The sequence below is a fragment of the Vombatus ursinus genome, unplaced genomic scaffold (genome assembly GCF_900497805.2).
Source record: "Vombatus ursinus unplaced genomic scaffold, bare-nosed wombat genome assembly UNPS02000577.1, whole genome shotgun sequence".
Classification (NCBI taxonomy): Eukaryota; Metazoa; Chordata; class Mammalia; order Diprotodontia; family Vombatidae; genus Vombatus; species Vombatus ursinus.
Window position 1 is genome coordinate 14,172,355 of NW_020940355.1, and position 16,397 is coordinate 14,188,751.

Here is a 16,397-nt window from a genome sequence, read left to right on the forward strand (position 1 = left end):
ACCTGACTTTTTCTAGACATAGTATTTTTAATAGATTTTTTATTGATAAATTTCGTTTTTACATAATTTAGATTTCCCTCTGTAATTGTCCCCTTTCCCTTCCCAGAATGCCATTCCTTATAACAAAGAATTTTTTTAAAAAGGGGAAAAATCAGCAAAATTTTACAATGTGTCAAAAAAAATCTAACATTATCTGTAGCTTCTCCCACCTCTGTAAAGGAACGGGGAAAGGTAGTCTTCTCATATATCTTTTTTGGATTCAAGCTTATTTTTCATCATATCTCAATGTTAATTTTTGTTTGTTTTGTTGTTGTTCTGTCCATTTACATTGTTGGAATCATTGGATATAGTATTTCCCTGGCTCTCCTGATTTCACTCTGCATCAGTTCGTGATTTTCTGTATTCATCATATTTGTAATTTCTTATATTGCAATGATATTTCTGTACATTGCAATAATATTCCATTAACATGCTACAATTTGTTTAGCCATATCCCCAAGTAATGGGTATCTACTTTGTTTCTAGTTCTTCTTTTCCACAAAAAGCATTGCTCTAAATATTTTGGTGTTTATGGAGCCTTTCTTTTTGTCAGTGCCTTAACCCAAAAGAATTACTTCCTTACTTCCTTACTGGTAGGAGTCTCAAGCACTGTAGCAGGTCAGTGGGGAGATATTGAGGGCAGGAAGGCATTTCACTTTCCTTCAAGTTCCTCATATTTGTGTCTGCTGTATTCCATACATAGAATTGGCATTGAGTGCAAAGTATATAAAGTATTAAAATGTCTATATGCTGGCAGAAACTAGGTATAGATCAATATCTCATGCTGTATACCAAGAGAAAGTCAAAATGGTACATGATTTAGACATAAAGGATGACACCATGAGCAAATTAAAAGAGCAATGCATAGTTTTACCTGTCAGATCTTGGAGAAGGGAAGAATTTATAACCAAACAAGAGATAGAGAGCATTACAAAATGTAAAATGGGTAATTCTGATTATATCAAATTAAAAAAAAATTGTTCACATACAAAACCAATGCAACTAAGATTAGAAGGAAGAGAGAAAGCTGGGAAACAATTTTTATAGCAAGTGTCTCCGACAAAGGCCTCATTTCTCAAATATATAGAGAACTGAGTCAAACTTATAAGAATGCAAGCCATTCCTCAGTTGATAAAGTCAAAAGATATGAGTTTTCAGATGAAGAAATCAAAGCTTTCTATCTATAGTTATATGAAAAAACACTCTAAATCACTACTGTTAGAGAAATGCAAATTAAAACAACACTGAGCTACCATCTCATACCTATAAGATTGGCTAATATAACAGAAAAGAAAAAAGATAAATGTTGGAGGGGATGTGGGAAAATTGTGACACTAATGCACTATTGGTGGAGTTGTGAACTGATCCAGCCATTCTGGAGAGCAATTTGAAACTATGCCCAAAGAGCAATCAAACTATGCATACCCTTTGATTCAGCAATATCACTACTAGGTCTGAATCCCAAAGAGATTTTAAAAAGTGGGGGGAAGGACCTACTTGTACAAAAATATTTGTAGAACCTCTTTTTGTGGTGGCAAAGAATTTGAAATTGAAGGGATGTCCATGAATTGGGGAATGACTGAACAAGTTATGGTATATGATTGTAATGGAATATTATTGTACTATAAGAAATGAGGAGCAGGCAGATTTCAGAAAAAACCTGGAAAGACTTACATGAACTGATGCAAAGTGAAATGAGCAGAACCAGGAGAACATTATACATACTAATAGAAACATTGTACAATGATCATCTATGAATGACTTAGCTATTCCCAGCAACACAATGATCCAAAACAATTCTAAAGGTCTCGTGAGAAAAATTACCATTCAGATCCAGAGAAAGACCTGTTGAAGTCTGAATGCAGATCAAAGTATACTATTTTCACTTAATTTTTTTCATGGCTTTTTTCCCTTTTGGTCTGTTTCTTCTTTCTCAACAGGACCGATATGAAAATATGTTTTACACATATGTAACTTATATCAAATTGTTTACTATGTTATGGAGGGGAGAGGGAAGAGAAGGAGGGAGGGAGAAAATTAGAACTCAAAATTTTCAAATGAATGTTAAAATGTGTCTTTACATGTAATTAGAAAAAACAAAATACTATTTAATAAGAAAAGAAAAGAAAATGTCCATACCCTTTGACCCAGAGATCCTACTGTTAGACATATGCCTCAAATTGATCACTGACAAAAATCTCAGTACCCCTCTTCTTACTTCTACATGATCTTAGGTAAGTTGGAGAATCACAAAACCTAGGAGTTGTAAGAGACTTCAATGGCCAACAAGTCCGACTCATACACCAAAAGGGACCTCTACTATTATGTACCTGGTGAGTGGTTATCCAAATTCTGCTTGAAGACCTCCAATGAATGGGAGCCCATCACTTCTTGAGGTACTGAGGCAACCCTTTCTATTTTGGGGCAGCTCTAATAGCTAAATTTCCCCACCCTCACATCAAACTACTTTTCCCCTAACATTAAAGATGTTTTCCTCCTTGCAATGTCTATCCATAACTCTAAGTTCTGCTTTTTGGAACCAAACAGACTAAGTCTAATCTCTCTTCCACATGACAACCTACCATCCCCCCTGGGCCTTAATTTCCTTATCTCTAAAATGATGTGGTTGAGTTTACTAGACTGCAGGGCTTCTTAAACTTTTTCCACTCTTGACCCCTTTTTGTTTTTCATTGGTGTTGCATGGCCTGAAGGCATGCTCAATGCAAAGTGTACATGTTTTGTGTTCAGAACCTAGACTGCAGTGAAGTTGTTCCATGCAACATGGGCAAGCACTGCCAGAAACAACTCGGATTCATTACACGTTTGATTTTAAATTAATTTTTGGTTGTTGCACGTTCAGAAACCTTTAATTGTTGCCAAATTTTTCACCACCCCATGACCCACAGTTTAAGAAGCATATGGGGTCAAGACCCACAGTTTAAGAAGCATTGTTAACTAGAGGACATCTAAAGCCCCTTTAACTAGAGCCTACATCTAAGCTCACAAGAGAACAAAAAACAAAAGGGTCCTTAAAAAAAGTTGGCATACAAGAGATCAGATCACTTCTGGCATTAAAAATGGGTGTCAAAATGCTTTATCCAAATGTTTAGATTAACCCTCTTTGTAAGGCCCAAGTCATGGCTCTCTTCCAATATTGTCCTGAAGGCAAAAGTGTATTGCCCATGCTCTTTCCAGGGAAAATATTTCTTTGCAACTGATTGACCTTGCACCTATAAATTTAGCAGTAATCTGATGCAGAAGGCTCAAAAAATAACAGATAATTGCTCTTTCTTCTCCTGAAAGCTCTGTGGAACATGTTGGTAAGTGATGAGAATTTGAGCAGAGGCAAGATAAATCACTTGTTAGGTATTTTACAGTAGCGATTCATTTTGGGTTAGACTAGATTGCTGCTGAAGTCCATTTCAGCTCACAATTTGTATAGCCCATTATGCGCTAGATGTTTTAAAGATATTGACACTTGAATATGAAGTCCATTGTCTACCATGAGTTTAATAAGATTTAAGCAATTTTTAAAGAGTTAAAGGAAAAAGTGCTTCTAGATTTGTTGAGAATAAAGTAGTGCATAAAAGTTCTGAATTGATCATTTTGAAATTCAGTCCCTAAAAGCCAAATCAAAATGTTAGCTCTTTCATCCAGTATACAGCAAAAGAGAAAATGCCACAGCAGGAAAACTGGAGATCCAGCTAGACTGAGATAATTCCTCTACCTGCATGATTTTTCATTTTTTGAAAACTCAGTTCACTTTCTTTAGAATTTGAATGTCATCAGTCTGCAAGAAATGCATTTGCCTTTATGCTGAGACATCAAGGTCAGTGATATATTACTGTGCCAAGTTTGAAATGTCTTTAGTTGAAGTGGGGCCAGGGCCAAACACTTATCTGAAGAGATGGTATGCCCAGTGGCAGAAGCAAAAGTCACTGAGTCAGACAATTCTGAGCTCCAGTCTTGGCCTACTCTTGCCTCGCGGTGATCAATGTATATTGGTTGATTGATTTCATGATTGATTGATGGACTTAAGGTAATGGTGTCCTTAAAAAAGCCACAACTTTCACTTATTATTTTTTCAAATAATGCCTATTACTCTTAAAGGAACCTGGCTGTGCATTAGTCTGTTTTGTGAGAATGTCATAGGAATATGGCAGCATCTACTTAAGTACTTTAAAGGGAACAACAGTTCAGGGAAAGTTAAATGAATGAACTAAGTTGATCTGTAACCAACAAGGAAGAGTCTTCTAAACCAGTGGTGTCAAATGGAAACAGGGCTCACTAAATCATACAACATAAGGATCCCTGTGGGCCATATGTCTTTTTTATGACTTCATCAATACATTAAAAGCAGATGGGAACTATATTTTAATCTGGTTTGGGCCACAATCAGGACTACTGTGGGCTACACAACAGCTGCATGTTTGACCCTTATGTTCTAAGCCACTATCTCTGATGAGTTCTAAAGCCACATTCTTTCTTCTAAGTGGATTCAGCTAAATGGATCTTTTTTTTCTTCTCTTAATTAACTGATTAATCTATTAAAGGCCTGTGCTGGTAGTTTTCCTAATAATGGAATCCATAAATTGAAGCTGATTTACACATGGAATAATATGGTCCTGTGCCTAGTGCCTTAAGCCCAGGAAAGTGGCAGAAAGAAGTGGTTTATTGGGGACTCTCTGGAATTCTGTGTTGTAATTAACACCTTTTCTCTACCCCATTTAGGATGTGATGTTTTCTAGGGTCAGGTCACCCACCTGTTGGTTATTTTAGTACAAAAGAATGCTGACAGCAGCTGGGTTCCTGAAATAAGTAACTGAAGCAACAATTTCATAACATTGAGTTCTACCACCGACATCTTTCTCAGTGAACTTCACTCTTCGAGTCTTTCAGGTGCACAGATCTTTCTGTTCTGCCATATAAAATAGCAGATGTATATTTGAGGGGTCTTATATTTCACTCCTCAGTCCCTCCATGTAGCAGTCTATATGGCTCTTCTCTTCGTAGACTGTCTATTGATTTGACCAGAACTGCCACAATGGAGGTGAAACATGGGGATAGAGGAAATGTAAGGATAATTGTTGCTATTTTCAAACTCTCTATAATCAAATCTGTCCAATAATAGGACGAATATGTATGTTACATTAAAAAAATATCCTTTCAAAGTCTTTTTGTAATTTTCTTCTTCCAAATCAATACATCAATCAACAAGTAGTTATTAACTACTGTCTATATGCCAGGCACTGTGCTAGGCACTGGAGATACAATTACAAATACATGAAACAATCCCTACTCCCAATATCCTCCAATGATTTCCCTCTTGGCTGCCACACCAACATGAAAATTGTTACCTTGGTCTCCAAAGGTTTCCAAGTCAAATGAAGCCAACAAGCATTTATTAAGCTTGCCTTGTGCCAGGCACTGTGCTAAGTGCTAGAGATATAAAGACAGGCAAAACAAACAAACAAACATATCCTGCCCTTTTTCTCAAGGAGCTCACAGTCTAATGGGGGAGATAAACAAGCAAATGACTGAGTACAAACAAGATATATGCAGGATAAATTAGAAATAACTACAGAAGGAAGGCACTAGTATTGAGGGGGCTTGAAAAAGACTACTTGTAGAAGGTGTAATTTTAGCAGGGAGTTGAAAGAATCCGGGAAAGTCAGGAGACATCTTCCGCTAATCTTCCATAGCATAGCTATCTTCCTTTACCTCTGTTACTTCAGTACTCACTCTCTCCACCCCAAACTTGGCTCTTCTATTCACTCTCCAATTTTTGCTGCTATTTGACCCATTTCAACACCTTTACATCACTGCACACCATTTCTGAGTTAATATCCCTCCTGTCATTCAAAATATAAATCCAAGACCTCATCCTCCATTATACTACTAAGGGGGCAGAAAGATGTGTTCAATTAAATTGTCAAAGATAGTTGAAAATGATAAAATTCATATGTGAAGTATAGAGAAATAAATATGCTTTTGCTGTGCTGTTGAAGTGGGTAAATTGGTACAACATTTTGGAAAGCAATATGGCAATACACCATAAGTTAGAAAACTGATTATGCCCTTTGTCCTACTGATTCTACCACTAGGATTATAAACTAGGGATGAAAAGAGAATTATTAATACAGAAATATTTATAGAAATTTTATTTCTAATAGCAAAAACCCCACTCTAAATGTAGCATCTGATTGGAGAGTGCATGAAAAAGTTATGATATATCATTATAATGGAAAATTATTGGCCAGTAAAATTTATACATATAAATATACAAAGAAACAGGAAAAGCAAGGCAGACTGAAGAAAGCAAAATCAAAAAAATGTGCATGTTGATTATGACTATGTTTAAAAATAAATAAAAGCAAGAGAATTCAAAAAAGACCTACAAAGCATATGGAAATGAGAAAAGAAGCCATCTGGTACTGCTAGGCAGCAGAAAGACCTGTTGCTAACAGGGGTACTCTTACCTCCTCATCCCTTGCCCTGATCCCTGACCTTCAGAGAACCTTCAGGTCAGCTGGGAGCAGGAAAATAAGCTACCATGAAGGGCATAGTACCATCTTGCCTTTCCCCTTTGACTCCTCCCATCCCTGATGGATCTGAGCTGCTTGACTACTCATATACCTTGGATGTGGAAATCACCAACTCTGTTCCTTTTAGTCAGATGGAAGGCCACCAGGTCTTGCCAATTGTCAGACTCTATACTCTGCAGACCCTTAGCTCTGCCATCTGATCTGTTGCCATAGCCTTGTCTTGGCCTTGCCATCTACTCCCACCACAATACCCTTGGGCCTTCCAGTCCTTTCCAATTGCTCTGCAGCTAAATTTTCTTTCATGTGTTGTCTCCCACAATTAGAGTTTGAGGTCCTTGAGAGCACTTTTTCTATTGGTATCACTGGTGCTTAGCATCATAGTAAATGCCTTTTAATTCATTAATTTATTCATTCAAACTTAATATACATTTTTTAAAAGCAAATGCTAATTACTTTTGAGATAAAGCTTTTTTTATTGTACCATTTCTTTATATTATTTTGTTTTCATTATTAAAAAAATGATTACTTTTTTTGTTGATTTTGGTTCGTTTTTGTAATTTCACCCGAAGAAGGAATTCCTGATGTGGAATGATGTCTCATCACCTCCACAGATGAAGAAATTAGCTGCAATTTGTAGTCTTAGAAAGTTGCCAAGGGCACTGAGAAGTCCAGTGACTTGTCCATGGTGACACAACTATTGTGTGTCAGAAATGGGATTTAAGCCCAAACGTTTGTAATTTCAAGGCTGACCTGCCCTTCATCTACTAGCCTCTACTCCCTCTCAGATGGTTACTGTTTAGAAAAAAACAATTGTAAAAGATGGGAAGTATTTGACTTATACTCAAACCAATGACATACCTATTATAGCTTATCCTTGGGGTCAGGAGTATTTGCAATTTACAAATAGACTCACTTACCAGCTCAAAGCTAAGGAAACTTCCCGAGCCATTCAAAACTATAAAGTGACTTAACATCCTTTGAGATAAGTAGGAAAAACAAATCCCTGCCCAGTTAGAAACTCTTTCTGTTGCCTTTCTGGGTCTTTCTTAAGCCTTTGCAGAAAGGTCCTTGCTGAATATTTAAGAAGTCATTCAAAAGCAACTCAAGTGTTGACTCATTTTACAAAAGATCTATTAACAATATCTTTATTGTTTCCCCTGATCAGGGATCATAAGAGTTATTCATAGACTACTATCCCCTTTTCAAAGTATGTTAATAGTGTATTAACTTTGAATGGCCCTATATCCTTCTTCACATTTGGTCTGGGATGGTGTTGCATCAGACTTCTAACATTGGCTCATGTTTATATGGCAGATTTATAAAGTATGGCCTGCATTGGCAATAATTCTGTTGGAAGAATAATTATGAAACAATTCACATCTATGTCCCCAGTTAGAGAAGCATAGCTATGAAACGGCTTATGTCTAAGTCCCAAGTTAGAGAAGCATAAGATATGAAATGACTTGTGTCTATCCACCCCAAACAAAACAAAACAAAACACAACAACAACAAAAAAAGACTGGGGGTGGAATTCTTAATCTTGGACTTGCAAAGGTCAGTCTCTGTCTCCTGTGTGGCTTGTGACTTCATGCTGCAAACAAAGGGATACCCAGCAGCATAAGGATCAGGTTGAACATAGTTGTTTATATGAAATAATACTAAGTCTGGCAGACATATAGGAAGCGAAAAAAGCAATTAAACAGAAGTAAGGCAGGAGTGGAGTAGGGACTAACAGCTCTTGGATGGTTTGTTTCTTCAGTACTTTTGCTACTGGAGGGACTAACATCTTCCAGCATGTTAGAAATCATCTCTCATGATCTTGAAGGTGGAAACTGCAGATGTAGCAGGTGCCTGTCTGCTACTGCTGTGGGACAACTGCCACTTCTCCCTTCTTTTCTCATTATGCCAAAGAGTCTTAAAGCTCTCCCTAGGGCTCTTCCTCACCCCCCTCTTGGAGCGCTAATCTAAGCTCTCTTCTCGAACTGGGAAGAACTACAAATCCCAGGAGGATTTATGCCCAGCTAACCCCTTGCTAGATAGTGTTACTGATTTCTTTATGGGTAGTCCTTAGAATGTAATCTTGAGGGCAAGGACTGTGCTGTTCGTTTATTTGATTGGTTTTCCTTTGTATTTCCAGTGACCATCACAGTACTTTTCACTTAGAAGCTACTGAATATAGATTTGGTAAATGGAACTGAATTGAATCTGGGCATCTGAAGCTTTGGTGGGGAGCAGGTGCTACCTAGTACATGCCAGGAACTGTGCTAAACACATTTTCAGAATCAGATGGTACTTTATACTTGAATAGATTTTTTATGTATGCTGTGTTCAATTGCCATATATGCATTTATTTAGTCTTTTTAAGAACTTCCAAAGTCATATCATCACCATATTGTTTCAACCTCAGAACATTTTGTCTGTTTGTTGTTGTTCAGTTGTTTTGGTCATGTCTGACTCTTCATGACCCATTTGGGGTTTTCTTGGCAAAGATACTGGAGTGGTTTGCCATTTCCTTCTCCAGCTCATTTTATAGATGAGGAAACTGAGGTAAACAGGGTTAAGTGACTTCCTCAGGGTCACACAGCTAGTATGTGTCATAAGCATGTCTAATAAACACTAATTAATGAAGCTGAAATCCTTTCTTTTGGTAGATCTTCATGGTATTGGTTGCTTCATAGGATCATAGGCTCAGAACTCTTTTATCTTGCAGATGTGAAACTGAGACCCGAGGAGGATGAATGACTTGCCCAAAGTCACACAGCAAAGAAATATCAGAGATAGGATTTGATGCCAGGCTTCTAATTCCAGAGTAAGTATTCTTTCCAGTGTACTACACTGCCTTTAATACTATGCTGCATCATTGTTAATTTCCCAATGGCTAAGGATATAGACTGCACCTGTGGTTTCACTAATATATGGAATTCTAGATGAGGAAACTACCTCTATCAATGAAAGTTGACACCTACTCTGCAACTTATAGTATAGTTGCCTAGAACATTGGGAAATTAAGTGACTTGCTAGATTATACAATGGTTAAGAGCGCTAGACTTTGGAGTCTGGAAGACCTGAGTTCAGAGCCTACATCAGACACATACTAGCTGTGAGACTCCTTAGCAAGTCACTTAATCTGTTTGCCTCAGTTTCCTTATCTGTAAAATGGAGATAATAATAGCACCTACCTTATAAAGTTTATTGTGAAGATCAAGTGAGATAATATTTGTAAATGCTAGTTAGTAGGAGCAATAGGAGTAGTAATAGTAGCAGAAGCAGCATTAGTAGCAGCAGTTGCAGTAGTATTAGTAACAACAACAATAGTGGTAGTGGTAATAGTAATAGTAGCAACAACAGTAGTAGTAGTCATAGTAGCAAAATATAGAAATAGAGAGTCAATTCCATTTTCCCCCTCATGCTGAGAACACTCTTGATTTCTTAGGATGAGAATTATACTTATTTTTTAGTTTCTATTTATATGTTCCAGTGCCTTTAAAACAATAAATTCATTCAGTCAATTCTGACTTTCAGTTGCTCATGTCCTAAAGGTTATCTTTATGTACTTTAAAAATTTAAATATTTCCATTTTAACAGGGAAGGACAATTTGACGTTAGAGCACAATATACAGGACATAGCTGCTATTTTCTTACTCTTGGAGATGAGAGAGTTGGAGGTGGGGGGAAGAAGTGACTAATTTTCAGGTAATCCCCTGGTTAATTATGCTAGCTGCCCTTTCAACTCTCTTCAAGCCATGGAGTCTGAATGCATCTATCTGTGGCCAACATCCTTTCTCTTTAGACATCAACTGAAAAATCATTTGGAATTCATGACTAGTTTCTGGGTGGGCTTCAAGAACTATGGTGATTCTTTTCAGACAGAAGTCTCAGTGTTGTTTTGTTTTCTATTAATTTGTAGTTAGGTAAATGGGATCCCAGAGCAGAATTTGAAGATGGAATCACACATAGCCTGTAGTTAGTATCACTTAATGAATTACAAAGAGCAGTGAGTGCCAGTTTAGACTGTGCCTTTGTGATGCTACCAGCTGTGAATGCTTTGAAAATAAATGACATTGACAAAGTATGGCTACCATGGCCCAGACTCCAGCTCCACCATGTTGTTTTCATCTAGGCACAAAGTTAAATGGGCTCCTGTTATAATCAGCATGCAAAGGGGGTTGAGGATTAGCTCCCTAGAGAGAGCAGATATGGGGCATTTTGTTTCTTTGCAATTAAGCGATATGCGATCCAAATAAGGTTGCACAGTGCCACTTGGGTTGAATTACTATTAGCAATTCTGAGTCAGCTGGTATAAGAATATGCTAGGATAAGAAGTCTATCTGTGGTTTCCTTGATATAGGAAACTCCTAGATAAGGGACTTTTTTCTACCAACGAGGGTTGGCATATTCTCTTCAATGCCTAGTCTTAGAAAGCTGCCCTGAGCACTGAGAGGTTGAGTGACTTCCTTAAGACCAATCAATATGTGTCAGTGGTAGGATCTGAACTCAGATCTTCCCATTGTTGAGAGTAGCTCCCTATTATGACACCCATTGTACAAAAATGTGCATGTGTGATAGAACTAATATGTACCAAGGGCTCTCCCCCTCCCACCCCAACCTCTCTCCCAGTTAGGTTAGATAAGATTTTCCCTGAAAGGAGACAAGACTGACCCAGGAACTTGATTGGCCCATGACTACCCCCTTTAACTGAAGCAGCTGCCTGGTGGCTTTTGTCAGTGTTGCTGTGGCTTCCTGGTCACATAAGGGCATGAAAAGACTTGGTGGTTGTCTTGAGCCTGTGCCAGCTGCCACATCCTGCCCTGCTGACCAGACTTACAGAGGCAAAGGGACCTGTGTCTACCTGAACTGAATGCTACTGTATGCTTATTGAATAAACTTTTGTTAACTTTCAAATAACCTGTGAGTGCCTCATTTTGTCCCAACATCAAACCTGAACTAAAAGGGTACCAACCTGAACCAGATTTCCTGTCCTCCACCCACTAATGACATGTCTTTAAAATGGAGAGGGAGTATGTGTTACAATGGCCACATTCCTCCGTAATTCCATGATATGAGTAGTATTGCTCGGTTCTTGGGGAAATACAGGAGAAAATTCAACCATGTAGCCCTGAGTTGTAGAACTGACCAAGTCATACTGGTATGATTGAGTGAGGAAGAGATATGTGGGACTGTGCAGTAACCTGGCTTAAGTATCTGTACAGAGCATAGGTAGAGAACATATGAAGTCATCATAAAAGGCCAAAGCTTTGGAGAGACAGATTGAATGATATATACAGTTAGTTCTCTGACATACCCTATATCTTGCCTCCTGGCCTGGGTCTCCTCTCCTCCAATTGGTTCCTCCTCCTCATTGAAGGAGGGCTTCAAAAACTCTTATTGACCAACTTTTCCCATGTCTTTTGGGAACCCTGATTCAAAGTACACCATTATTTCTTGGGAGGGGACTTTTCTCATTCTTGTTCTAATCCCTGGCATATGGCAGGCTTCCCTTAAAGAAGATATGATTGAAATGTCTGTCATCCTAAAGAGACTGCTGGCAGTTGACAAGGGCTGAGCGGCTGGCCTGACAACAAGCTTCCCAGAAAGGGAGTCCAGTGGCCTCAGAGTTAGAACTACAGTTAGGACAGAGTCAGGGGAATTGGATGCTGCTCTGAGATAAGGAAACTCCTGGCTCAGGCAGCAGCTGGAGTCCGTTGATAGAATTGAGTGCACTCCAATCTCATTGGCTGGATATGAAGAGGACTTCCTATGGTTCCTGGTTGAGGACAAGTTGTTTGAGCACATCCTCCCCCAGGGATTCACTACAAATTAGTTAAAGGCAGCCTTTAGAACGTTCCATTTAGCAGGTGATGACTGGTCTCTCATGAAATAACCCCATATTGGACAATGTAGAGGAAGGGCAGGGAACCTTTGGATACCTCCTTCAGAGCTGAGATTGCTAATCCTTAGATTTGCTGACTTCACAAGCAAAATGCTAGAATGTTCTAGTTACTGTTAGACCCCCAGGATTCTCCCAGCCTGACTGTTGAAAGCCAGTGCATCTTGGGAAGTACAGTGTGTGCTCCCTATCCTACTCCATCTCTGTTCTTTGGGCAAGGAGTTCTACCCACAGACCTATCTGCCTGCTACAGGGAAGAACTAATATTCTTTTCTTTCTTTATTCATCCTAGACTGACATTCCATCATCCTCATATTCCATTCCATTTGAGGTATGTATGTGGGGGTGTGGGTGGGGTTCTGCATCTGTGATTCCATCATCATAGGGAATTTCTAGCGTGGAAACTTCCTTCAGTAATGTAGATTGTGAACTCACCTGTAATTTACAGTCTTAGAAGGTTACTTTGGGAAAAGAGAGCTTAAGTTGACTAGGGGCTATAGTCATTAGCTAGTAGGATCAAAGGCAGAATTTGAACCCATGTCTTCCTGACTTCAGGGCCAATTCTTTATCTATAATGCCAGGTTGCTTCTTGACACACCTCCTAACTCACCTAATTTTGACTGTTATGCCATGAATGAATGAATGAATGAATGAATGAATGAGAAAGCCTTTATTAAACACTTACTATGTGCCAGACACTGTGATAAGTTCTAGGCATACAAATGCAAGTGACAAAGACAGTCCCAACTGCAAGGAATTTACAGTCTGATAATAGAATGATAAGACTCTTATGTTGTGGACTCAGCTGTGGCCTAAAGTGAGTTCCCCAGAAACCCTGTGTCATCCCAACAGCAGTAAAGACAATCAATCCTCAAGCATATATTAAGTGCCTTCTGGGAAGCAGGCACTTTATTAAACTCTAGGGAAACACATAAAGGAGTGAGATTTTACATTCCATTGGGAAAAATATAACATAGTCACAAATAAGTAAATACAACATATATGTAAAATAAATGCAAAATGATAAGGAAATCACAAAAGGCCTCTTTAGTCAATCAGTCAGTCAATCAATAAACATTTATTAAGTGACTACCATATGCCAGGCACTGTGCTAAGCCCTGGGGATGCAAAGAAAGGCAAAAAAGTCCCTGTGATCAAGGAGCTCATGTTTTAATTGGGGAGACGATATACAAACCACTGTGTGTAGGTAAATTTATAAAATAGCAGGTGACACTTGAGTTGAGCCTTCCAGGGAACCAGGGGTTTCAAGAGGTTTTTAAGGAGGTAGAGCATTTCAGGCATAGGGGACAAATTGTACAAAAGCAAAGAAATGAAAAATATAATGTTATTATATGAAGAATAACATTCCCCCTCACCCCCAGCCTTTGTGCAGATGGACCAAGGGACCATACAGGGTTTGATGTTTCATCCCAAAGTGCCAAGTGTTTTAGCATTGAGTCAGAACACAGCTGCCCGAGGTTCCACAGCTAGGGTTGAGAAGGCTCTAATCTATCTGCCACCCTCCCATTAAACATATGTAGGCTCTTACTCATATTATTTTTTCAAGAACTTAAATGTTTTGAGAGTCTTTGAGCCCTAGAGAAATCTGGATGAATTGAGGTTGTTTGTAGTTGGCTAGTTTTGAGATTAACCAGTCTCTTTTCCTGCTGGCCTCTCTTGCTCAGTGAAAGACGAATTCTCCATAGAACCTTGGATTTTTTTTGCCATACACACTCCAGTTTTTATATAATTTGCAGTGATCCAGGATTCATTCTGGTGCTGCACATAGTGACATGATGAGATCATGGCATCTTTTGCCTTTCCATGTGAACCTCACTTAAAGTATGTCTAGGATTTTCCTGAAAGTGTATGCACAGTTTCTCTTTATTTTCACAAAGTGGCAAGTCAGAGGATGGTTGAGGATTTGAGGCAACATAACTCATTGTGACTGCTCACATTGGAGGGCTGAGACCAAATTATTGGAAAGGAAAAGAAACTATTTAATAAAATAATGAAAAGATAATAATAATATCATCTCAAAGTAACTCTGGTTGATTGTTAGTAGCTAATAATGGAGACCAAGTCAAGTGGATAAACTAGCAGACTGGGACTCAGGAAATGGGAATTCTGTGGCCATATCAAACTGCCATGTAACACTGAACAAACCTTTTAAGCTCTCTGTAATTGAGGCTTAGTATGATATTGAGAAGGACAGCTAAGTGGCCCAGTGGAAAGAGTGCTGGACCTGAAGTCAGGAAGACTCATCTTTCTGAGTTCAGATCCAGCCTCAGACATTTACTAACTGTGTGACCATGGGCAACTCACTCAACCCTGTTTGCCTCAGTTTCTTCATCTGTAAAATTAGCTAGAGAAGGAAATGGCAAACCACTCCAATATCTTTGCCAAGAAAACCCCAAATGGGGTTATGGAGAAGTGGACATTACTGAAACAACTGCACAATAGCAACATGATGTTGATAAACCATTTTATCTCTGCTGAAGTTGCTCTACTAAGATTATTTTATGCCAACCAGATAGCTTTCCTTTTCAATATTCAAAGTGTTGGGCAAATGAACAACAAAAACACATCTCTAGTTTTCAAAGGGCAAAACTGAGATATGTCCAGACATACACAAAACAGTTTGACCCAATTAATTGAAAAAAACATTATGGAAAGCAGCTTTATTGGTCTAATTCCACCCAAAATGAAATATAAATATCACACACACACAGAGTTGCTAGGCTAATTTTTCAGTGGAATTAGGTGACCACAAGTCAGGGATGTCAAAAGGCTATCATGCATTGCTAAGGCAATGAACTCAAGGACTTCTCAAGTTTCTTCCAGCTGTAAGGTTCTAAGATTTCTAAATATAATTAGATAAATTCAGTCAGAATTGGTCTATGTTTCTCTACCTGGAAAATGGGAAAATGTTGCTTTCTTTGTTTTTTGTTTTATTTATTTATTTGTTTCTTTTGAAATCCAGTCTATACTTCTAAGGCAAACCAGAATTGTAACTGTTGTAAAGAGATAAAATGACTGATCACCTTCATACTAAATTAACTTTAAAAATATCCTCCCCCCAAAAAAGTTATTTGTTCTTTCGCACCTTTGGTTGATTTGTTATTTTGATTTGTTGTCCTTTGGCAATGTAGTGTTCAGTAAATGACACTTGGTAACGTCACATGCTTTATCTTTTCCCCATGTTGACCTTCAGTTAACCCTTCACCTTTCACTCTACAGTTAATTAAATCCAGCAACAGTTCTGTGAGACATTCTTCACTGAAATGTTTAGTGAGGGTTCAAAATTCCTCCCCTGCTTCTATCCCCTTGTCTCAGTGCATGTGCTCCAGTATCACAATATTTTGACATAAAACTACATTACTCCCATATGAGCACCATACCTCTCCTTCCTTTGACTTTTTAGGGTTTTTTATGAGCTAGTTTTTTTTTTAATTGCCCATCAGCTATGTAGCTTAGTCATTGAGAATTTAAATGTGGGAGTCAATCTTTTTCTTTTTACTAGTCTAGCTCTAAAACAACCATTTTTTTTTCTTTTCTGAGAGGTAATTTTAAAATTAACTATAAAAAAAGCAAGTTATATTCCTAATCACAATTTCCTCATATTCCTAATCACAGTGATCTTTGGTTGCCTTTTCTTACTCCTTTTCCGGGTCTGGTTCTCAAAAATGTTAATAGCTCAAGAATGCTCAGTTGAAATACGAAATTCCATTCTCCTCCTTCTCTGACTTTTTCTGGCATTTGCTTTCTCCAGGACTATTTTTGAAACCCATAAGCACTCCATATTTCAGAAGATATATAAGAACTCATGAAATGGTTTTAACGATTGGAGGGAATGACTCATTCTAGCCAGCTATTCTCTGTGTCACTGAAACCCAGTTATCTTGAATGCCATGGGAAGTGAAGTT

The 16,397-nt window shown here is 38.2% G+C and overlaps 1 long non-coding RNA gene across 1 annotated transcript in view; it reads left to right on the top strand.

Moving 5' to 3' along the window:
* LOC114026675 overlaps positions 1-9,373 on the top strand; it is a 64,185-nt gene extending 54,812 nt beyond the window's left edge. Inside the window, exon 3 of the long non-coding RNA XR_003567144.1 lies at positions 9,295-9,373. This is a non-coding gene — a long non-coding RNA (uncharacterized LOC114026675). The remainder of the gene's footprint in view (positions 1-9,294) is intronic.
* The last annotated feature ends 7,024 nt before the right edge of the window (positions 9,374-16,397 follow it).